The following is a 24691-nucleotide window of genomic DNA, read 5'->3' as shown; positions in this document are numbered from 1 at the left end:
ACAATGCTGTGTGTGTTTGGCAGTTTTACCGGGACAGTTTTACAGACAGGTTACAGAGGGAAGAAGCTGGACACAGGTGAAGACAGGACAAACCAGAGAATGAGGAGCCAGAAGATTAGAACAGATCACCAAAGTTCGTACAAGGCCAAGCAAAGCAAGTCAGTCAGAGGCTGGGAGAAGCCAGATGGAATGTGTCAGCTTTGAAGATTCGATTATATGAAGGCTAGAAGCTTCTAGGCCTAGGCCGAGGGAGAGTTAGGACAGAGAAACCCTCTGGGCTCAGCCCAAGCCGTGTGTATTCACACAGCTTGGGCATGGCTGTCATCTCAGCTCTTCTTCTGAGGAGTTAAAAGCGGGCCCGTGAGTCACTCACCCTTCTGCTCTACCACAGCCCATTCCACTTAGTCACTGTGTATCTTTGGGAAAATGACCTGACTGTTCTGAGCTCCAAACGTCTCTCCTACAAAGGGAGATTAACCGTCTCTACCACAGGATTGTGTGAGGTAAAGTGCATCAAAGCTCCTCGTCCGCTGTGGACTGCGCTATGTGTGTGAACTGTTGTGACTGTAACGGGAACATTCTGTATCCATTCCCTTTTTCCTTTCTACGTCAAATTAGGATTAAGCATCTGTGTGATCCCAGGCCATCCCACTTACGGTTTGCCATCAGGGCCAAACATGGGGAGATGGTGGCCCTGGTGGAAAAGGGGCTTTATACTTGGAGAAAAGTTGACTGGACCTTAGAAATGTCAGCGGGAAGTAGACACGCTGTGACCTGCTGGTTGCGTGCTAATGAGTGAGTTCACGGGAGGAGATTCAGAATCTCAGCCAGTCAGGGTTTGAATGAGAATGGCTCCCACAGGCGCATATGTTTGAATACTTGGTCCCCAGTTGGTGGAATTATTTGGGAAGGATTAAGAGGTGTGTCTTGTTGGAGGAGGTGTGTTACAGGGGTGGGGAGTGTGTGGGAGGCAGGCTTTGAAATGTTGCAAGACTAAGGCCTTTCTCAGAGTGCTCTCTGCCTCCTGGTTGTAGCTCAAGATGTGAGCTCCCCTCTGCTTCTCTTTATTCCTTCCATGATGGCCTCTAATCCACGAGCACTGTAGACCCCAAATAAACTCTTCATAAGTTGTCTTGGGCTTGGTCTTATCACAGCAATAGAGAACTAGTGAAAACAGCAGACTTCAGGGTCCACTTGTTTCTTTCTCCCCCAAGGACCACTATGCTTTACTAGACAGAGGGGCTTTTGGTTCTAGTTCTGATATTCCAGAACAAAAAGCCAGTCCTGGCTCTCAGCCTGCTCCTCCAGGTGCCTCCCTCCTGGCAAGGTTGCTCCAAACTCCTCTTTACAGGTGCTCCTTCCGGTCATCCTTCCTGGTGGCACCTTGCCTCCCTCAGGCACCTGGCAACCAGCCTCGGAAGGGCTGTCCTGGAGACCCTGTCTGCATTCCCTTCTGCGGGGAGGGTTCTGAGATTATAGGGGATTCCTCTGGGTTCTTTTTAAAAAGGTCAGCAAACAAGTGAAGTTGCTTGCAAACTGTTTCCACTCCTGAGGGTCTCATTGGCTATCCTGCCTCTTGGCATCTCTGTACCTTTTCTGTGAAGGTCCCCACAGAGGAGTAGGCTCCTGACCCATGCCATCCCTCCAGGCCACCCGAGCCCTTCTGATAGAGCACCGCCAGCAGACTGCAGATGCATCCTGTTCTCCACAGTCACGTGATGTGAGCAGACCCTTCCTCCTTGTAGCCTGCTCCCAAGCCTGGATCTTCATTTTTGTACCCTATCACCCTAGAGTTTCTAGAGAATACTGATGCCTGCTCTGGATCAACAGAATTTCAGAGGAGGCCCCCGTGAATAGGTAGATAAAGTTCCTCAGGTGATTCAAAGAAGTGTCGAAGATCGTGAGACCTTACTTCAGAGAAAGAACACTGCTCAGCTTGGCCTCCTCAGCCTCCCTAGCCCTTGATTCTCCCCTACGGAGATTCAGTTCTCTGGCTTCTCTTCATTCTTGTCACTGTGCACGTCACAGTTCCAGCTGGTCAATGTCACTCGGGGGATATGGTTTCTCCACTAACCTGTATAGATCAGGAGATCAGTTCCTCCTTTGTTCAAGATGTCGTACCTCCAGTAACATTATTACAAATCAAGTAAGGCCTTTCTATTCACAGTGGTCATATTTAAGGTAGTAACCTCCAGTAACCTACCAAGGCTCATCTCAGTAGGTTGAAAAGTTACTTCGATGGACCATTTATTAGGTTCCTGTTAGACTCCATGCAAGATTCTTCACAATTCTGAATTATTACCAACTCTTCCATCTCAACAGGTCTGTCCTGAGGTCATCTGCTACCTTCATCCATGCTTTGTGATGCTTACAACAGACCTCTAACTCCCAGTCACTGACACCTGCTCCTCTTAAACATAAATATCAGATTGCATTAGAAGAGCATTAGCATGGGGCAGCTGTAATTAATTTTTTCCTGGGAGAATGAATAGTTCAGAAGGCATGCAACAGAGCAGGGCCTCACACATAGCTCAGTTCATTTATCCTAATTGGTTTATATAAAAATCATGGGGAGGCATTGGGATTTGCACCCACTGACCCAAGGTGGGAGCACTACATGGGCCCCCAGAGGTATGGGGTAGGCATCAGGATGGAGAGCTGGAGCTGAGGCCACAAACAACATAATGGAGCAGCCTCAGAGGTGGGCAGGCCCTGGAAGCTTTTAGAGGCTCTCAGCAGCCCTTGTAGCGCACCCAGATTACACACTGAGCTATTTCCCATCATTAAAACCCTCCCATCTCATCCCTGGGTACCACACGTGCTCTCAGCAGCAGACTGAGCTTCAAAGCGACCGCTCTGCCAAAGCAGGTGTAGCCACTGCAGCAAGCTGACCCTGGGGTGCTGGGATGCATTTGGCGGCTGTTTGCTTGCTGGCCTCACAGCCATGGGAGAACTCACATCTGCTGAGCCTGTTTACTTTCCTGCCATTGTTGTTGGGTTGGAGGCTGGGGGTGGGCACCACTAGGTTCCAAGACCCATCAGAGCCTCTGCTGCAGTCTCCCTGACCTCTGTTCTCGCCTGAAACCCACACTTCCACCTGCCATCCATGGGCTTTAGAAATGGTCACCCCAGTTCTGGCCCAGCCTGGCTGTTGTTTGTCTCAGCATTAATTTTTGTCTTGAAACAGGAACTAGGTACCCACAAAGCAAAAACAGATATCAGGGACAGACTCTGGACCTGTGATGCTACCTTTGGCCTCTTGGATATCTGGTTAGTGCTGTAGGCCAATGATGATCCTCTCTTGAGTATTTATTTATTTATTTGGCATCAGGATCTCTCATGTAGCTTGGGTTGGCTTTGAAGTTGCTACATAGCTAAGGATGACCCTGAATGTCTGGTCCTCCTTCCTCTTCCTCCTAAGTGCTGGGATTACAGCTGTGCACCCTAGGTGAATACTCTACCAACTGAGACACACTCTCCAGTTCTCATCTGCTCATCTCCTAAGTTCCTGCCTGAAACCCTGCCCGATGTCTATGCTTCCCCCTCTGAACCCCACCCCCCACTGTCTGAGACCTGTACCTCACCTGCTCTACCCTCCAGCCCATACAGGCCTCTATTTTTCCACCCTCACTTCTACTTCCTCCCTGAACCTGTTGCTGGCTGGTTGGAGCTGAGGAAAGCCGGCCTTGAAGTTCCTACATAGGCTCCTGTCTCAGTCCCACAGGTGTCCTGGTTGCTCTGCTGGGACCTAGTTGGAAACAGTCCCCATCTGTTCTACTCATTCCATCTGTCCAGAGCACTCCAGTTCTCACCCAGTCCTTGCAAGCTGTGTGTCTGTCCTCGGGGCTGAATCCTGTTCCCTGTGTTCATGGCAAAAGCTTATGAACAAAAGAAGTCATGATGTATTCCATCCTGTGGCGTGACAGACTCTTGGGTGGTATGCCAAGGCCACTACTCTGGGAACCTAGAAATACTGCGTTCTGGTTCACCCCTCCCTCTTCTGTCTGCCATATTCTTACTACAGAATGGGGCATATCTTTAGGCTCCATAGCTTGTACCTGTGTGGCCTTGGGTAACTCCCTTCCTTTCTCTGAGTTTCCCATTCCTTATCTGGGAGATGAGGGGGTTGAGGAGAATGATTCCCAGAGGTCCACTTACCTTAGAAATAAAATGGAAAACAAGAGGCCTTGAAGATAAGGGGGATTATTATGGTGGACAAATCAAGCTATGTCTTCTCTCCCCTCTGCCCGGGGCTGCCACAGCATTGCAGGGCTTGGCACTAGAGTCACAGAAAACTCTTAGCGCAAGGGCCCTGGGCTCTCACCTTTGGAAAACGGTGCAATTTAATGGTAATGCAATTACAGATGTGCTGAGATTGAAACGGCCCATCTTATCTCAAACTCATCTTCCCCACCAAGTATCAGGGCAGGTGCTGATCCCTAATAGCTGCTGAAATGAATTCACCAGGCAGCTGGGGGCTCCTGGAGAGGAGAGCTACGTGCAGGGAGAGGAGAGGAGAGGAGAGGAGAGGAGAGGAGAGGAGAGGAGAGGAGAGGAGAGGAGAGGAGAGGAGGGTAGGGTAAGGCAGCTGGAAGGAAGGAGGGAGGAAACAGGAGAGGGAGAGATTATAAGAGAGGGGAAACAGAGGGCAGGGGCCAGCAAGAAATGGGTAGATGGGAGGGAAGGGGGAAGGAGAGAGAGAGAGAGAGAGAGAGAGAGAGAGAGAGAGAGAGAGAGAGGGAGAATATAGAGAGAATATAGTTTTGTTTCTAAAATTTCAATAAACAAGGCAATGGAGAAAGATAGAGGAATGAGGAGCCAGGGAGGTGACGAGGAGAAAAGAAAAATCAGGGAGCAGGGAGCCTGTGAGAAAAGACAAGGAAATAGAGAAGATGGAGAAAATAGTGGGAGAGGAATAGGAGAAAGAGAAACAGAAGGGGAGGCAGAAAAGATGAGGGAGGTTGGAGACAGACAGAAGGGGAGGAAGGACAGAGAGAGATGAGGGAGGCAGGGGTACTGGAGAGATGAAGATGGTGGGGGGGTAGTGCAGGGGAGAGAGCAAGGGAGAATGACAGAATGAGAGGAGGAGGGGAGGTAAAGGAGGAGAGGGAGAGAGAGGAAGGGAAGGGGGTTTGGAAAATGCTCAGCGACTAAAATGCTTGCTGTGCAAGAGAGACCTAAGCCTGTATTGCTTGTTCCCATGTAGAGCCAGGTGCCGTGTGTGTGTGTGTGTGTGTGTGTGTGCACGCGCGCGCGTGCACGAGCACGTGCATGTGTGTGTGCCTGTGTGTGTGCATGTGTGTGTGCCTGTGTGTGCATGTGTGCATGTGTGTGTGTGCCTGTGTGTGTGCATGTGTGTGTGTGCACCTATGTGTGTGGTTCCAGTGCTAGGAGGTGGAGACAGGAAGATCCCCAGGCACACTGGCCAGCTGGTCTGGCCAATGGGTGAGCACCAGGTCCAGTGAGAAGAGACCATGACTCAAAAAAACAAGGTGAGGGAAATAGAGGAAGAAATACCAGGTCTACCCTTGGCTTACACACACACACACACACACACACACACACACACACACACACACACACTCACTCACAGATGAAGCAGGAGGAAGAAATATGAGAGGCAGAAGGGCTAGACAAGGGTAGGAGAAGGAAAAAAGGAGGGAAGGAAGGAATCGGGTGGGGAAGGAGAAGCCAGGTAAAAATGTCCGGAAGGGATGTAGAGTAGGTGTGTGGGGAGCAAGGTCTGGTGGGAAGTGGATGTTGCTGGAGAGAGAGAGAGAGAGGCAGATGAGCAAGGGGGAGAGGGAGAAAGAAGAGGGACAGGGAGAGAGAGTAAGGAAAGAGTGGGATGGAAAGGGTGAGGAAGAGGGACAGACAGAGAGAGGAGACAGAGAGAGAGAGAGAGAGAGAGAGAGAGAGAGAGAGAGAGAGAGAGAGAGAGAAGAAGAGAGGAGAGGAGGTCTTCATATTGGAGGTCTTAATTTCTGAAATCTTGTCTTCTTATGCCCACCCACTTGAGGAAGAGACCAAGAAGAGAAAAAAGAGCAGAAACCTTGAGCTGGGCTGTAACAATGAGCTTTCCAGGATGAAACGAGAGCATGAGAGGAGGCGCTTGGAAAATCTGACTGAACTAAGAAGGGGTAGGGAATCCTTGAGAGATTTGTAAGTATCGGAGACCCAAAAATAGGCCCAGCTCTCTGCATCCCCGGCCTCTGTAGCTTCAGGACGGCGGACAGAGCCTGGCGGGCCTTGGTCTCCAGTCCTCTAGCACCAGACCGCGGACAGCGCCCTTCAGCACCGTGGACAGCAATCCTGCTGGGGTCAGAGCCTCCGCCCAGCCTCCGCCTGGAAATGGCTCTTTGGGGCAGTTGGAATGCAGGCCTGCGAGCGGCTGAATAGATCAATTATTTTTCAGAACATGATTTTGATCCTGATGTTACTTCTCAGGATCACTGAGTGGAAAGAGCTCGCGGAGAAAATGGCATTTTTTATCACCCTGGCAAAATGCTCCCGCACTGATGAGATGAGGCGCCCAGCGAGCGCGCGCGCGCACATGTGATACATAACTAACCAGAAGCATAATCTTCTAAATTGAAAGCCATAATGTTTGCTGTTGGAGCTAAATATTAACAGGGCGTTGTCTCCCCCAACGACCCTCGGGAGACAGCTGGCTTAGCGGGAGGCTGGCGTCATATTCAAGCAACTTGATTAAATTCCTTTCTGCCATCAGAATTAAGAAATGAATAGTTTTATGAGAGTTATGCCACAGAGGACAGGAAAATGAAATGTTCAGGAAAGAGAGCAGGCGGGTTGCCTGCTCTGTGTTCCTGGAGGGAGTGCTGTCAATCTACCTAAAAGGGGTGGGCTCAGAATTGTGTATGATAGGCAGTCTTGACTCCTCTCGGGTCATAAGACACACTATGGAGCCTCCTTGGGAGAGATCTCAGTTGTTCATGGGAGAGGCAGCAAAATGTGTGGCTGACTTCGTGATCTAGATCTAGAATCGCTGTATTCAAATCCCATTGTTATTCCTATGTAGCTGTGTGAACGTAGGCAAATTATCTAACTTTTCTGTCCCAAAGCTTTTCTAGTTATAATAAGATGAATTTATCCCAGAACTTAGCCTGTAGAGTGTCTATGGGGATTTATTGAGTCCCAAGACTGTTTTTGACTCAGTAAAGAATATATAAACATATTAGTGTTATCATTAGTATTAGAAATAGGTCATAGTACATAAAATTGTTGTTTAGTAGGTAGAAGAAAATCATATTACCAGCAACCTAATGTGATATATGCTTAATGTTATCTGTGCAACAAGATTTTTGTCTGCTGTGGCCATTCTTCCCCACCGATATGAGTGTTCTGTTCTCAGAAAAGACAAAAGCATGATTTTTTTCATCTGTAAAGTGGATCTGGCAAGCCACCTCACAGGATTATTGAGAACATTAAGACAACTTAACATTGCAATAAAGCTGACAGGGCTCAGAAGGTGGGAGAGCACGTCTGGAAATCAGCTCCCAAAATATACTTTGTACCGGAAAAGAAACAGTCCCAGGGGGAATGAGAGAATTCTAGATAAAGTCAAGTGGGATGGCACATTCCTGTAACTCCAGCACTCGGGAGCCTGAGGCAGGAGGACCAGGAGTTTAAGGCTAGCCTGGGCTACAAAGCAAGACTCAGTTACAAATAACATCCACACAGATAGACAGAGAAACAAAGTTAATCTCAGACTAAGCAAGTCTTCTTTTGGAAGAAGAACTCAAAACAAATTATTGGTGAGTCACCTTAAGGTTAGCTAGATGCTGTTTGGACCTGTGTGGAAATCTGGTCAATACTCTCAAGAATCCTGAGGACCTGGGTGATACGGCTAGTGTAGAGTGCCTGCTTAGCACAGAGGACACCCTGGTTCGCTGAATAGCAGGTGGTGGAGGCAGGAGGATTAAGAGTTCTGCTTACATAGTAGGTCTGAGGCTAGTCTGGGATGCATGAGACCCTGTCTATAAGTTAAAATGAATCCTGTGAGGTGAAGCAGAAACTTTGGACTATAGATGAAGAAACTGAGGCTCAGGAAGGCTGAATGAGTTTTGAGAATCACACAGCCAGTGAGGCAGAACAAGAACTCAAGCTGCTGCCTTGCCCTGCAGAGAGGTCGGGTTGAAGTGCATGTCTGCTGAGTCCTGGCTGTGCTCATCCATCCTTCATCCGTCCTCCCCACCATCTTCCCCCCTGGCCTCCACACAGGCCTGTCTTTCATCTTGTAAAGTCATAGAAGCAGGAGACTGAAGCCACAGCCCCTCTGAGTCTAGATTTTACAAACTGTCCTAGGAGAAGCCGTTTTAAATGTCTGGCCTCACATTTCTGGGGCAGCTGCTCCTATAAATAAGATGCTCGACATAGTAAATAGTCCAGAAAATAGTAGTGGGGCGTGGGCATGAGAAACTGAGTGGGCTGGTGGGAGGGGAGAGTGAAGAAACAGCTGCCTGAGACATCGTTTGTTCTAGAAAAGAGACAGTCGCAGGAGGGCAGGAGCAAATGCATGAAATTCTGTTTCCTTCACCCATTTCTCACAAGAGGTTGGGAGAAGTTAGAAGAAGACAGGTGCCCTGCAGAGTTTCTATGTATGGGGACAAAGTGGAGGGCTAGCGTTCCTCATCCTCTGGCAGGCATAGAGCCTTGGGAGAAATACTCTTGGGGTCACAGTGGTAGCAGGGGCCATGATGGGAGTGGCAGTTAAAGTACCTAAGAGTGGGTTGAAGAGATGGCTCAGTAAAGTGCTTGCAGAAAAAGCCTGAAGACCTGAGTTTGCATCTCAAGCACCCACATGAAAACGGGATGTGATGGCATGCATCTGCAGCCCTAGGGCTGAAGGGGCAGAGATGGGTGGATGCACAGAAGCTCACTGGACTGCCAGTCTAGCCAGTCAGTGAGTGCCAGGCTCAGTGAGACCCTGTCTCAGAAAATAGGGTAAAGTGTTATGGAGGAAGACCCCCAATGTTGACCTTTGTCTTCCAACTGTGTAAACATACAAGTACACACACACACACACACACACACACACACACACACACACACAGAGAGAGAGAGAGAGAGAGAGAGAGAGACAGACAGACAGAGACAGAGAGACAGAGAGACAGAGACAGAGGGACAGAGACAGAGAGGAAGAGACAGAGAGACAGACAGAGAGGGACAGAAACAGAGAAAGAAAGAAAGAGAGAGAAACAGACAGACAAGAAAGGACACACAACACACACAGAGAGAGAGAGAGAGACAGACAGACAGACAGACAGACAGAGAAGTGTTAAGGGTACACCACTGTTCAGGACTGCTCACAGCTCTGCAGTGACAAGACTGTTATAAGGGATGGCTTGACTGTACTTGCCAGCAACTTCTGTAGGAAAGGCCAGCTTCTTGCTGAGCTGTCTTCTCATGTCGTCACGCAGTGGGGAATGAGGGGAACTCTCTGGGGTCAGCTTTATAAGGCCATGAATTCTATTTACATCCCAGTCCCTTCTGAAGAAGCATGATGTATTTGCTACCTTGATCATTACTATGACAAGAATACCTGGGAGTACAGAGTTTGGGGGGTATTTGGAGAGGGACCTTGACTCTGTCACCGGGGAACACTAGAAGGTAGTCAGACCAGCAAAATGGGCAGAATTGGGACAGTTCCTCCTCCTGGGGCTGGGTGTGTTGACAGGTGACAGCATAAGAATAAGAATTTGAGGGCATAAATCTGAATATCACTGAGAGCTGTTTTTGTTGGGTGACAGGTCATATAGGAACTGACTGGCCCCCAAGCTTATGGGTGATCTAGTTTAGCTGGGCCGATCTCAGTCGAGCCACCCATGTGTGCACTGGGCTTGGATGGACTCCAGTAGCTGCTATATATCTGCTGGAGGCTGAGCTGCTGGTCTGGATGGAAAGAGTCATAGGGTCGTACAGGCATCCCGTCCTCCACGAGGCTGGCGCCAGCTCACTCACATGGTTTTTGACAGAGCTTGAGGACAGTGGTGACAGCTCTCAGGCAGCACATTATTCAAGCTCTTGTTGGTGACCTGTATCTGAGAAGGTTCCATCGGTGAAGACAAATCATGAAGCTAAGCCATGTCAGTGTGCAGGTGGCCGAGGTGCAGCGGGGTGTGTGCTGATCCACCTGTCACTATTCTCTGCATTGGTATGCACACCTGTGACTTGAGCTGTATAACTCAACATGGAGGCTTTGGAAGACCATCTTTACATGTTCAGAACTGGAAGGTCTAGCCTAGGCACTCTGAACTATTCCTAAATGCCCACAATGAGCAACCTCAATTCCCCTGCCTAAGATGAAACTTGACCAAGACAATGCTTATGGCTTTGCAAGCAGTAAAGCCACAGGCTTTCTAGTTGAATCCCATTGCCCCAGCAGGGATGTGGGTCCCGTACTCATTTCTTCCCAGAAATTATCCACTTGGTAGTAAAACCTGGGTCTCCAGTGCAATTTAACCCCATTCCCCGCCCACTGTGGGAGCAGCCTGGCTCAACACCAAAAGCCGAGGAGTGCAAAATCACTTCAATATTGGCTGGAGACAGCGTAATTAGGAAGGTAAATCTGCTGAGGAGAAGAATCGTATTATGCAAATGTGATTAGCAGTGACTTTTGGGTTCTTTGTGGCTAGAGGATTCTGCTCTTTGGATGAATATGGTGGTGGTTGCTGGCGTTCTGGGTGCTTCTTCATTGACGTAGACAGAATGGGGCTCTGGACATGGATGTGGGGAAAAGGGACCTTCGGCCCTGGGGACTAGACTTTGGGGAGGGACTCCTCCTTCGGTCCCCAAGAAGGGTATGAGAGTTCCTCAAAGCCCTGAGCTGATTTACACACAGGAATCCCCTGGAAACACTCCAGATTGATGGAAGGTGGGGGAAAGGCCTCTTTCATGCAGGCTGGTACTGAATGTTGATGAAGAAACTGAGGAGGTCCAGGGGGCACCTGGCCCCTGAACCGTGATTTCTGCTCTAAGAGAATGCCACTCACCCAGGCTGGAGCAGGGAAGGCCAGTTTCTAGGACCTTCTGAAGAAACCTGATGTATTTGCTACCTTTATCATTATTTCTATGGCAAAAACAAAACAAAACCAACCAAACAAACAAAACCAAACCTGGGAGTATAGAGTCTAGGGAGGTCACTGTATTTGGAAAGGGACCTTGACTCTGCCACCAGGGGACACTGGAAAGTAGTCAGACCAGCAGAATGGGCAGAATTGGGACAGTTCCTTCTCCTGGGGCTGGGTGTGTTGACAGGTGACAGGATGTTCCTTCCCATCTCTGGGACAAACACTGGTTTTAGCTAGATTCAGGAGTTTTCATCTGGAGACAGTCTGGCTTTTGTGGCTCCTTTTAGCATGGTGACATGGTTACAAAATTAATACACAGGAACCACCCACCTTGTGAATGCCTGACTGCTCATTACACTGCAAATGCTGTAAATGTTCACTCAATGTTCCTAACAGCTATGCAGGGTGGGCGTTGTTGTAATTCCTGTCATGCAGAGGAAGCCACTGAGGCATGGGGATTTTCCCTGAGGTCACTGCTATTGGTAACCATTTTCTCAAGGTGGTACTGTCATGATTTGAACTCACCACCATGATTTTGAATCTGTGCTAGGAGTTAGCAAGCTACAAAGAGCCCCTCCCCCCTTTTCTCTGCAGGACACAGCTCCAGTGTGTCCCTGGTCCTTTTCTGTGGCCCCGATGCCCCAGACTTGCTTAGTCACACCCTTGGCCACATTTGGGAGATGTGATGGTTGGTTGTCATGGTTAACTTGGCTGGTTTTAGAGTCATCTGCTCTCTTCCTGGCCTACTGTACATGAGCAGCCCTATTTGACCACACTCTGCACACCATGATGAGCAGAACCCTCTGAAACCGTGTACTGAAATGGATTTCTTCCTTTGCGTTGTTCTCACAGGTGTTTTGGTCATAGTGATGATAAAAGTAGCAGGGGCTGGAGGGCTCAGTGCTTACAAGCACTTTTTCAGAGGACCTGAGTTCTGTTTCCAGTACCATGTTGAGTGGCTCATAACAGCCTGTAACTCCAGCTCCAGGGGTTCTGATGCCCTCTCTGGACTCTGAGGGCACCTGTGTGAGTGCATGTGCAAGAGATCGCCCTCTCTCTCTCTCTCTCTCTCTCTTACACACACACACACACACACACACACAAATACATATACAAAAATAACCTTTTTTTTTTAAAGTAGCAAAAGCCGCCAACCTTCTTCAGAAGGTTCTAGAAGCTGGTCCACCCTACTCCACTCTGGATGAATGGCCCTATCTGAACCCCACAGTATCCTATGTATTAATCACAGTCCATCATCTCCTCAGGCCCTTGGGACGGCTGAGTCTGGAGTGGATGAGGGTCCTAAACTGGCTTTGAGGCCTCCTGAGGTTCAGAGGTGCTCACAGCCACCTCCAGCCTAGCTCATCCCTAGATTTCTAACAACCAAGACGTCTTTGAGGGTCCCCTCATTTTCTTCAGTCCTTTGGAGGCCGAAGATAAGGTGTTTTCCCCTCACTGACTTGTGTAAGTTCTGCAAAGCTCAGGGAGGTGTCAGGAGAAGCAAACCCTTACTCCTGCCCAGGCTGTGCTAGGACAAGCTAGGGGAAGACATGTGGGGATGTTCTCTCTGCCTCTTAGAGCCAGGGAGCATGGGGTATTAGTTCTGGGAACACTGAGCTATTGCTTAAGGTCCCCAGTGAAGCCCAGCAAAGCCCCTCTAGACCCTGGTCCTGCATGATCTCAGGGTCTACCCTCTTCCCTGAGCATCTTCAGGCAACCTTAGAGTGGCTTTCTCTACAGTTGACCTTTTCCTGTTCATGCAATGGCCCTATGTAAGGGTGACACCCATAACCCCTCCAGCCCCCCCACTTACCATCAACTATACACACCTGCACTGAGCAGCTGTCTGCAGGGTTGTTCTGCTTCTTCCCTGCCCCAGGTTCCCTCCCCACCTCCCTCCTGCATTGTCCTAGAGAGCCTCAAGGTAGTTCTGCCCTCCTGGCTTCAATGTCGGCCACGCCATACCACTATCTGGGTTATCCTCTAACACAAACTACTGTCTGGCTCTCATTGTCTGAGTATCCAAGGCCTGCTGTCAGTGGCCTTCACCTCTGCATCCTATCTCATCCAGGCCTCTCAGCACCCAGGGTACCATCCTGCATTTCGCCCAACCCTGGCGCCCTGTGTCCTGCCTCCCCACCCCCAGACCTCCTGAGAGGCTTCTCCTGGTTACTTCTGCCATCTCTGTTGGCTCCTGGGGCAGAGCGTGGCCTCCTCTTCCTCTCTCAGCCTCCAGCACTCTGTCACTTCCCTGTTACAGCCCTGTCCCTTTCCCTGATATCCCTGTTGTCAATTTACACACCTGGCTCCTCCAGGGCAGGAACGCTGGCTATTTATTGCGGAATTCCCAGCAAAAGGCCCAGAACATAGTAGGTACTCTCCGTGTTGGTTGAATGGAATTTCCTCACAGCTAATTGGGCTGGTTTCATCTGGCAATGACATGGATACAGAGGACTGAGCTTTGCCTCTCCCAGGGATGACAGGACAAGTCCCCTATCCACTAGCTATTGCTTACTGGTGTATAAGAGCCCGAGTCTGAAGCCCATATTGTTTGTGTGGTGGGATTGAACTTGCAGCCCATGTTGTCTGTGTGAGCTGAGCCAGCAGCCCACGGTGGGGGGGGGGAGGGGGGAGGCGTGAGGGTGGAGGAGGGGAAGAGGAGTAGAAACGCTGCCAGCTTGGTATTTTTCATGGAAGGTGTGTGCAGCCGAGCCCCTCCCCCCATTCCGGGCTGGAGGTGAAAGCCAGAGCCCTGTATTACTTTCCATAATGGAGCCAGAGGCTAAAAGTAGCCTTTCTCCTCCTTCTTGGTTGACAAAGAGGGGGAATAAATTACCCAGGCACTAAAAGTTGCATTAGGCAAATAAACATTTCGACAAGAATTATATGTGACATTCAAGAGAAAGCAAATAAAGCCTAAGTTATGGGGACCTGTCACCGCTCTAGGAGAATTAAGTAACTAAAAATCGTTAGTAGCAACTTGGACAGGCTCTTAAACCCTCCCGGCTCCGCCCCTGCTTCAGGGCGCCCAGGGAGAGAGACCACGTGCTCCCGCTATGATATGGGGAGTGAGCAGGTTCCGTGGACTTTGGATCTTGAGAGGTACCAGACAGGGCTTTCACTCACTCTCCCTTGGAGCCCGGACTGAGGCAGGAGCCCCTTAGGGTTTATGGGAAGTAGAAGGTGAACCCCCAGGCTCCAGGCTTCCCCATCTAGTTCATGGGACTCATTGCTTTAGCTTAAGAGAAATTCACTCTTATGGAGTACCTATCCCCTTCCGGACCCGCAATCCTTGATGTGCAACTTGGCCTTCATGTGGGTCCGGAACATGGGAACAGGGGTTGGGGGGAGGCTATCCCAATAGCTGTTTCCTGGATGTGGGATATGTTCTGCTAGCTGAGCTACCTTGTCTGGTGTCAGTGGGAGAGGAAGTGCCTAGCTTCACAGAGACTAGTGTGTGTGCCAGTGTATGTGTGTGTGTGTGAAAGAGAGATATTCAGGAGGGCCCCCACCACTCAGAAGAGGAGGGGGAGGGAAAAGGATTGTGGGAGGGAGTGACCCGAAGGGGGGGGGCAGTGAGCATAATATAAAATGAATAAGTAAAAAAAAATCTATTAAAAAAATTGACTCTTGTGAAAGGGACCTGCCATGAAGCAATCAGAACTGAGGACAAACCAGGCTGATAGAGAACTCTCCTTTAGGGCCGGTATGGGGATAGTGGGATGGGATGTGGGGAGTGAGGAGTGGGGGTGGGGCGGCTCAGCTGGAAAAGGTAAAGCGGCCTTTGCAAGTGTGAGGGCCTGAGTCCCACTTCCAGAAACCAGGCACAGTGCCAGATTTGATAGCGTGCACTTGTAATCTCAGAGGGCAAGGTGTGAGGTGGAGACAGGCAGATGCCTGTGACCTGTCCACCCAATAGCCCGACTTACTCTGCAAAGTTCCAGGCCAATGGGCCACCCAGTGTCAAAGGGTGAGCCTCATACACACATGCACACAGCACACCTCCGCCATGTTGGATTCCTCCACAGATGGGAGCTTACTCCAGGCCTTTGCATCAGACCTGTTGTCTCTGTGGGGGAGTCTCACCCAGGAATCCTGTGTCAGAGGTTTGAGTCTAACTCTCCTACACTGTTGAACTGTGAGTCCATCGCCGAAAGTCCTGTCTCGGTTTGCCCCAGGGTGCAAAGGAGAGAACGTGATTTAGTTTCTTGTTGCTGATGTGACAAACAACAACATGCTTAGTGGCTTATTATCTTCTCTTTCTGGAGGTCAGAATTCCAAGTCGGTCTTTAAAATACACACATGTATACACACATACAGACATCTATTATAAGTAATTTTAAGCCTAGGTTTTATGTATAAAAGAGCACATGGATATTTGTCCTTTGGAGTCTGGCCTATCTTACTTAGCATATGATTTCCCATTTTCCTGTAAATGCCATGATTTCACTATTCTTTCCAGACGAATAAAATCCCATTGTGTATATCTACCAACTCCTAAATTGCATTTACTTGGTTTTTGAGACAGGGTCTCATTATGTAGCCTGGCTAACCTGAACTTGCTGTGTTGTTCAGGCTGACGTCAGACTTGCCCTGATCCATCCGTCTGTCTGTCTCCCAAGTACTGGGGTTTCAGGCATGCACCAGCATACCTGGCTTTGCCTTGTTTTCTTTACCTATGCATTCACCGGTGGCCACCTAGGCTGGGTGTGCAGGTGTCTCTATATTGACCTGGAGTGCTTTGGGTAAACTCCTAGGAGGGCCATACGGTAACTCTATTTTTAATATGTTGAGGATCCTTCATATTGATTTCCATAGCAACTGTGTAAGTTTACATTCCTACCAGCAGTATGTAAGGTTCTCTCTCCATATCAAAGTGAGTTTTAAACACCCAAAATTAAGGTGTTGTCAGGAGCATCTTCCCTCCGAGGCTCTAAGGGAGCACTTGACTGTTTAAAGGCCACCTGCATTCCTTGGCTTGCAGTTCTCTCCATCTTCAAACTCTACTACCCTAGTCCTACCTCCTATTCTGATCGTCCTGACTCCCTCTCAGAAAGACCTTTGTGAGGAGCTGTCCACTCACTACGCCAACAGATGACTATCCTGGCTTAGGATACTTAACTAATATTTGTAGTGGCCTTTGCCAGAGGACAGGATGCGGGGACAGGCCGAGACTCCTGTTCTGCCTCCTACATGGCAGTAGGGAACAGATGCTGGGATGGCTGAATGTAGAGGGGACTCTGGAAGGCTCAGTTAGTTTGGTGCAAACCTCTCCTGTGTGGTCCTTCCAATTCCTGCCTCCTTCAGCCTCCCCGCGGCTTCAGGACAAAAATGACGTCAAGATGCGCATATCTTTGTAGACAGATGATGGCAAGATGAGGCTTGGAGCAGGGCTGAGGAACAGGGTCTCGATTCAAGACCGGATTGTGAGAGCACTTAGCCACTATCCCAAAGCCTGGTGGAGTGAGTCAGGATGGATCTGGGAGGGTCTAGTGGGGCTTCGGTTGGCTGTGTGGGCGGGGCTCCGGTTGGCTGTGTAGAGCGCGGAAGGACAGGCTCGGGCTGGCTGTGGGGACACACTGACCTCCTTGAAGAAGATGGTGAATTGCAGAAGGTGTAGATTCAAGGAGGACAGTGGATTCAGACTACGGACTGCTGGGTGGGCATAGTGAGTGGGATGATCTAGAAAGGGTGTCTGTGAGGCTGTTGAATGGAAGGTGGATGTCTGATGAAAACTTGGAAAGAGAGCTAGACGATTTGGGGGCAAGTTCTGATGTGAAAATGTGTGACATGTGGTGAGGACCTTGTATGTTCATCATGGGCTGCAGGATGAGAATGAAGATGGAGGATGGACCCCTGGACACTGGGCTTCCGGGAAGAAGACCCTGAGAATACAGCTCCTCCCCCTTTCCTTCCCACACAGCCAGACCTAGCCAGATCTGCCAGTGAGTGTCACCTCTGTGTGCCCTGGGGTAATAGCAGCTCAACGACCAATTAAGTTGGTTTGAGGCACTGAGAGAGCTGTCTGGTTTCATCTGTATCCCCATCCTGTTCTGCAGGAACAGTTCTGTTTGCTATGTGTAGGTGTCCTGTTGTTATGCACCATGGCAGTGGGGGTGAGTAGGCTTGTTCCCAGGGCCTGGAGCACACTAGTTATGTGCCCATCACTGGACACTCTCTCAGTTCCTTCTGCCTTAAGTTAAGGCTGTTGGGGCTGAGAGAGACCTGGAGCTTGAGGAGGGCAGCTAGGAGGAGCTAAGCAGGGCATGAACTCAGGTGTCCTTGCTCTTGGAGCTCTGAGCTTCCCCATAGACCCCATCTGTCTGGAGATCATGGCCCTGAACAGTGGGGTGGCACTCCTTACCTGGCTGACTGTGAGATCTTCCATGTGGGGACTCAGATGACAGACAGATGGAAAGCCCCATGGGCTCTTCATAACTGGAGATTGGAGCTGATAGGTTGGAGCTTACAACTTAAGATCTAAGACTACTTCCCGTTTGGGAGGGCAGGAGTTCCTGTGTGTTTCTCTGATGTTTTACCAAAAGAGCCCCAACAAGAGGGGCCTTAAGGTGCAGGTCTTGGTCTCGACTGGCCTTCATACTCCTCAGACTCTCATCTGACGGGCTATCCTTCTTCCAGTGCCTTCTGTGTACTAGCGTCACTCTGGGAGGCACTCACCTGTCCTACTCCTTTCTAAGATGAGGGGATATTAGGAAACAGAATTTGGGCCCCAGACCACTTGTTGTTCTGCCATCTATGACAGGGAATGGTGTGGCCTGGAGGAGCCCATGTGTCCTGGTGGTAGGTGATGAGTGGGGGCAGGGGGCACGTAGCAGACAGGGTGATCTTCCCCCAGTAGCCTTCCTTGGACTTGCCTTTCCTTGACGCAATGAAGGCTATAGGGTGCCTAGGGAGTAGATAGCTACCTTCCCCTTGCAGTTTTGTCAGGACATAGGATCAGTGGTGACCACGAGGCAGCTTCAACCGGACAGCTCTGGAGCCAGGACTTAGTTCTATGAGACCCTCTTGTCCTGGCCAGTTCTGAACTTTAAGTTCCTTACTTACCAGCCAAACTGTCCTCCCTCTCAGGCTAAAATAACGGTGGTCCTTCTTTCCTCTCACGCCCACCATCCCAGGTGTCTGGACACTAGCTCCAGCTGTTTCTCATGGATCCATCCAGCAGCCCTGCAAATCTAGTACTCTGGTCTAGGCTGATAAAAATACAGACTTAGCAGGCACAGTAACTTTCCTGAGGACGCTGAACTTCTGGTCCATGAGCTTGGACCCAAGGTGGAGCATTTCTCCAATACTGGTCACCACAAACCTTGGTATCCAGCTCAACACCATGGGTGTCTGTTCCTTAGGAAGAGGATTTTGTCCCTTTAGAGAAAGCTCACCAGGTAAGCAAGACAAAACCTTCCCAGAAGATGGGACAGGCAGGGAAGGGGTGTGAACCTCAGCTTTCCTCTGGGTTGCTCTTCTGCAGCCCCTGCCCTGAAACCTCAGGTTCTAAAGAGGATCTTTGTCAGCATCACGTGAATCCTCAGCCCCCAGCAGCAGGGGTCTAAATTTAGACCCCACACTCTGCGAACAGCACTGAATAATGATAATTAGCATAACAATTCTTCCTGTAATTAGCCAGGGAGGGGGAGAGGGGGCCGTGGGAGTCCAAGAGGAAATTACAGAGGGAGGCTGGCTTTTTCTAAGACCTCGCTGGAGGTGTCTGCTTGGGCAAGGCTTCTTCTTGGATGGCTGGATCCAGAGAAAGCAGATTGGGGTGGATGAAGGAGTGTCTGCCGCTAACCTCATTGTGATGTGTTACTGGTGCGTGTGGCTAGGAACCCTGGGAATGAATGAGTTGTGTGAACAAGCTCCTCTCACCTGCTCCCAAAGGTGTGAGAAAATCAGAAGCTGCATCAACCCAGAGACCACAAGTCACTGTTTATTCCCTGAAGTAAGCAGCTTAAAATGTAAAGCTGGACTCTGGGCTGATGTCTAATTGCTTGAACCAGCTCATTGCTTGAACCTGCCAAACATCAGCTGCCTGTGGGTCCAAGTGACTTCCTGGTCCAGCAGTCATGGCGTGGGCCTGAAGAGTCTACCTTCTGCTTCAAGACTTCCCTGGGGCATTATCTCCATTGGATGGGATATAGTGGGGCATCTAAGATGTCCTGGGCTGGGGAGGATGCTGGAGTTGTGACACCTAGAGGGGAGGTGTCAGGTTCCCTCTGCTCCTCTCCTTCTTAGAGACTCTGAAGCTCCTCTCTCTAGTCTTGAATGCTTTCACGACTCTTTTATTTTTTTTTTGACTCTACTTCCTCTCTGGTTTCTGTCATCTGGCTGTCTTCTCAAGCAATACAGAACACAGCACATCTCTTATCCATCCCCACTGCCCTGGTTACCATATCTCTATTGATACAGCTTAACTAAGGTCATTTTTTGGTAACTGGCTGTATAACTAACTCTTCTGGCTCGTAGAAGCTAGTAATTAAAGAAGTTAAGGAGCGCAGTCACTCATTTTCCACGGGTCTTAGGCATCGTGTTAATCTCTTTGGGTGGGAATGAGAGGTACAGCTGCCTGGACCAGCCAGGGAGAGAGAATGGGATTTCCTAGGCCCGGATTACATGGGGAGAGTATGGGTATGGTGAGAGGCTGAGAAGAGCTACGCCTAGGAAGCGAGAGAAGATCTGGGCTTGGAAGGCTGCCCCACGGTGTCTGACAGCTCACGTTCACAAGAGTGGCCAGTCCAGGTCCCTCTGCATTGTGCCCTTGGGTCTCTGGCATTTGAAAGGAGGGACAAGATGTTAGGCTTATTGTAATCAAGCAACTGTCTTGGGGTGGAGGTTGAGCTCAGTAGTAGAGCACTCTCCTATATAATGAATGAGCCCTGGAGTTTGGTCCTCAGAATTAGAGAGAGGGAGAAGGGAAGGGAGATGAGGGAGGAAGGGAGGGAAAGATGGCAGTGCATGGTCATGGTAGTGCTGGTGGGCTCCAGGGATGTCGTTGGAATCCATGAACTCTTCTTTCTGGAGAGTTCACAGACTTGATCCCTGTCGTATTTAGGCTTTCTACTGCTGTGAAGAGATACTGTGACCATGGCAACTCTTATAAAGGAAAACATTTAATTGGGGGTTGGCTTACAGATCAGAGATGTAGCCCATTATGGCAGGAAGCATGGTGTCACATAGACAGACATGGTGCTGGAAAGGGGCTGAGAGTTCTACTTCTAGATCCTCAGGCAGCAGAAGGAAGAGTGAGCCACTGTGTCTAGGTTGAACTTCTGAGACCTCAACACACTTCCTCCTAATAGGCCACACCTCCTATCCCTATGAGCCTATGGGGACCATTTTCATCCAAACCACTACAAGCCTCTTGTACTCTGCTCTCTGAGCCTATGGGGGTGTTGGGTGATGTGAGGAGATGGGTTGGGGGTGGGTTACAGACCTCTCCCCCAAGCTGTATGCTGGCTCAGCTGTCCTGCAATGTTCGGGGTTTATCTGTGACATTTACTGTCCTCCTCTTGTCACGTCTCTGAGAGGGCCTGGCGCAGCGCAGGTCCTGCAGGGGTGAGCATAGCTAGCTCCACTTCTCAGAGAAGGAGACAAATGGAGGCTCTGACAGAATTAAGTCAATTACTGGAGCTCCAGGGTTGAGAAGCAGGAGAGCTGAGATCCAGTACCACCAGGCCATACTCAGCATCAGGGATCTTAGAACTACCCTTGTCACTGGGACAGAGTTCCAGTGTACAGCCTCTAGTTACCCAGTCAGTTCAGCAACTTGAATTTCTTGACATCAAGTGGGTTCTCAGTTGCTTGACACTTGTCTGAGCTGTCTCACGGGATGACAGACCTGTGGTCTGATGATGCTCTGACTTAAGGCCAAGAGGGCTGACATGTGACCTGCTGTTTGACTGACACTTGATAGGGCTGTAATCTGTCCTGTGCCTTACAGTGTGGATAAAGAGACACAGTGGAGATATAAAACTATCCCAGGAGCCTTGAGTGGCTGTTTCCAAGAACTGAAGCCATGACAGACTAGAGATGAAAGGCCAGACTGCATCCCTCTCTGTGTGGTGCTCTGGGTGGGTAGGTGACACGCGTACACACACACACACGTGCACGCACACACACACACACACACACACACACAGAGTTCTATAGGACTGGTACCCTCGTGTGATGTCCCTTCCCCCTTCATATCCCTATGGTGCTAGCTACTGGCTCTCTGATGACAGATGTACCTCCATGTGGTGAGCAGCTCTCCCTTCCCCCAATACCGCACACAGGATTCGCTGGCTCAGTAACCGGCTCCACCCGGCTGCCTGGCAGGAGTGGTGGATGGATGGGGATGGGAGGAGGCAGGAGAGGAGCCATTTGTCTGGGACGCTGGGAGAGAGTTGGCCACTTACAGTGGTGATGGATGGCAATTCTGCCCTGCCATCTGTCGGGCTGGCAGGCTGCTTAACACAGCCCTGCACACCTGGCCGGGGCATTCCCTGTGGAGCTAGCCTGCTCTTCCTGTGGCTCGGGGACCAGCTCCTAGCACCACAAGACAGGAGGCTGGCAAAAGGAGCTAAGCCACGCACCCACAGCCCCAGAGAAGGAGGAGCTGCATATGGCCCTCCAGGGGGAATCTGAGGGCAAGCCCTGGCCTTTGGCTGTTTTCTTACTCAGCAGCCAGGTCCTCTGTGAAGCCAAGAGAAGCCGGCATAACTTCACTGCCTGCTCCTTTGGAACCTGGCACACCTGTGCTCTGTGCAAGCGAAGCAGACTGAGTCTCTCTGTCATGCCCAGCCAGCTCCTGGAGATACCTTCAAGGTCATTAGGTTGCCTGAGTGGGGGATGGGAGGTAGAGAATATCAGGTCTTCCCCTCATCCATGCAGGTCCACCCTTAGCATTCAAGAAGGCTCACTACAAGGACCCTTGAAAGCTGCCCACTCCAAACCGTTAACTTTCTGCGGGAGGCTGAGGTCCTGAGAACGGGGCCTTACTCAAGGCCCTTCAGAACGCTTAATCTAGCTGTGTCCTTAACTATCTCTCCAGTGTACCTCCAGGATCTGGAACTCAGCCTGTTTGACTAGTCCCCGTCTTAGTGTATGTAGGCTCCATCCCACCAGCTCCTGGTGTGTTCCGATGCATGGAGTCATCCCGTTGTCAGGTCATGGATCCCTAAGCTATGGGCTCTGGAGTCTCCTTGTCTAGGGCAGAGCTCTAGTCAGGGAATGAGAACAAAGCCAGTTCAAGTCTCTTCCAGGGAGACTCCCAGGGCTGTAGATCATTTGTCCCTGGTGTCCTGGTCACCCTTCAGAGATGAATTTAGCAGAACAAGGAGAAGGACACTTTCCACGCCCCTGAGTCTGTACCAAGTCTGTGGCTGCTGACTTGGAGCCTGGCCAGCTAGTGGGACACCTGCATTCTGGGTGGAATTAGCATGCTTTAGGTGGGAGAGATTAGCAAGTGGGGATGTAGGAGCCAAGGCCAGAGCAAGCTACAGGAGTTCCGTCTCTGCTATAATGGTACTACAGTGTGGTGGAGGGGGTGTGGACAGATAATCCCATGATGATGATGATGATGAGAGAGAGAGAGAGAGAGGATAGTGTAGTGCAGTCCTAGAGGGTTTCTTGGAGGATGTGGCATTTTATTTATTTATTTATTTATTTATTTATTTATTTATTTATTTAAAAACCTCCCAGGTCTTTCTGGGATCTCCTTCCCGATCCTGTAAGTCCTGGAGAAATGAGATGAAAGGAAGGATGGACACATCCTATGGACTCTTGGCAGGAAACAGATGGGCATTCTCACGTAGGACGAAATGAGCCTGGCTCATAACGGTATGTGCAATGTATAGGTAGGAACCTTGCAGCATGCAGTGTACTAGGACTGGTGACAGCTAAGCTGCTGTCAACTCAAATGAGGAGAGGGGGGATAGTTTCTCAGTCCCTGATGACTGGAGAACCACCTCAGGAAGAACCCTCCATGGAGGGACACAGCACATTCAACAGAACTAATGGAGATCGGGGTGCTCTTGAGGCGTCATGCACAAGTCAGCTACTCAGGGCAGTCAGTACACAGGGACAAAGACAGAAAGGAGAGGAGGTGCCAGGCAGAGTGACTGCTCTCCAAGCCTCCCTCCCTAGGGACCCAGACAGACTGGAGGCTTCTCAAGGAGAAACATAACAGAAGGTTCACCTGTTGAGTGCAGCTCACTGGAAATGGGGCAGATAGGAAAGGGACATTTTGTGTCCCTCCTCGCCACACTCTAGCTATTAGTGTCTTACTATTTCCATCTTGGGACCAGAGCAAAGAAGGTGAGACCATTCAGCCAGGGGCTCCTAACCAGGAGGAGACAGCATTGGAGGATACCCAGGCAGATCTGCTTAGCTCTCAAGGCAGAGTGCCTTTCAGAACCATCAATGCCCCGTAGGAGGCCTAGCCCCTGCAGGTTGGTAAGGCTGCCTGGGAAGGATGGGCCCAGCGGGTGGCACTGGCTGCTGAGGTGAGCAAGCACTGCCAAACGTGCTTCTAAACGTGACAGCTGGCCATTGTTCACCAGGCAGATGTGGGCTGCAGTTCCCACAAACTGGGGATGACTTGAAAAGCCGGGCCCTGTCTTAATCGATCCGCAAATGTACCGAGGAATTGAGGTAATTTCTCTAAATTTTACCCGTATTCAAATTTTAGAGGTAAGCATATGGGAAGAGGCAGCCTGAGCGCTTACACTGGAGCAGAGAGAGGGCTAGCATTTTATGTTATTTTTACCCTGGGCATGAGGGAGGGAGACTCACCATGAATACCTCATTACTTGAATTTTGAACATTTCTCTTGAGTTGAACACAAAAGGAAACTTGAAAAAAAAATGAGCACACTCACAAGCTGTAACCGTCTCTCCTTTTGAATGTGTGACTCACACCGGCCTAGTTAGGTTTTAATAGCACAATTGTAAGACTCAATCAGTCCTACGTGGATGTGTGTACTCAGAAGTGCTAAGGAGAGAAGCCATTCCCAAGAGCATTCCGATCTCAAAACACTGAAATTATCTTTACCAAAGGACATCAGCAGCAATCGTTAATGTTTGGTTTTTCTGTTTTGCTCACCTGAGCCCCAAGGTCAGGGCATAGGGTAGATGGAGGAAGTGTTTAAGATGGAAGTGTTAAGAGAGTTCTAGAAAGTTGAAGAACTGAAGTCCTTTTCTGCCTCCACATGAAGTACGGGTGCTAAGCACTGTGGAGTGCAGACTCAAGCCGTGGGTTTCGCCACCAAATAGACCTAAGTCAAAAACCCCTGCCCTCCCCTGCAGTAACTGTCCCCCCTCCATGTGGTCATCACACTGCTCCTGGCTCCCTTTGTCCCTACAGTCAAGGTCAAGGGGAGGCAGGCAGGGGTGTGAACGCTTGTCTTTGGATGCTGTGCTTGGCCCATTGCCTTATTCCAGCAGATCTCAGAATGTGAGTCTTGGATCAAGTGAAGTTTGAGTCCCATGCAGGCCGAAAGGAGCCCTCTTGCTTAGATGCTTTAGTGGGTGTGCATCTCCTTTCAGAAGCTGGGCTTACCTTCAAAGATGTCCCAACCAGAACCTCAGCCTCCTCATGTTCCAAGGGCT

Source organism: Grammomys surdaster, unplaced genomic scaffold (genome assembly GCF_004785775.1).
Source record: "Grammomys surdaster isolate TR1022 unplaced genomic scaffold, NIH_TR_1.0 125863, whole genome shotgun sequence".
Taxonomy (NCBI): Eukaryota; Metazoa; Chordata; class Mammalia; order Rodentia; family Muridae; genus Grammomys; species Grammomys surdaster.
The sequence above is the reverse complement of the archived record's forward strand: the minus strand, read 5'-3'. Positions refer to the sequence as shown.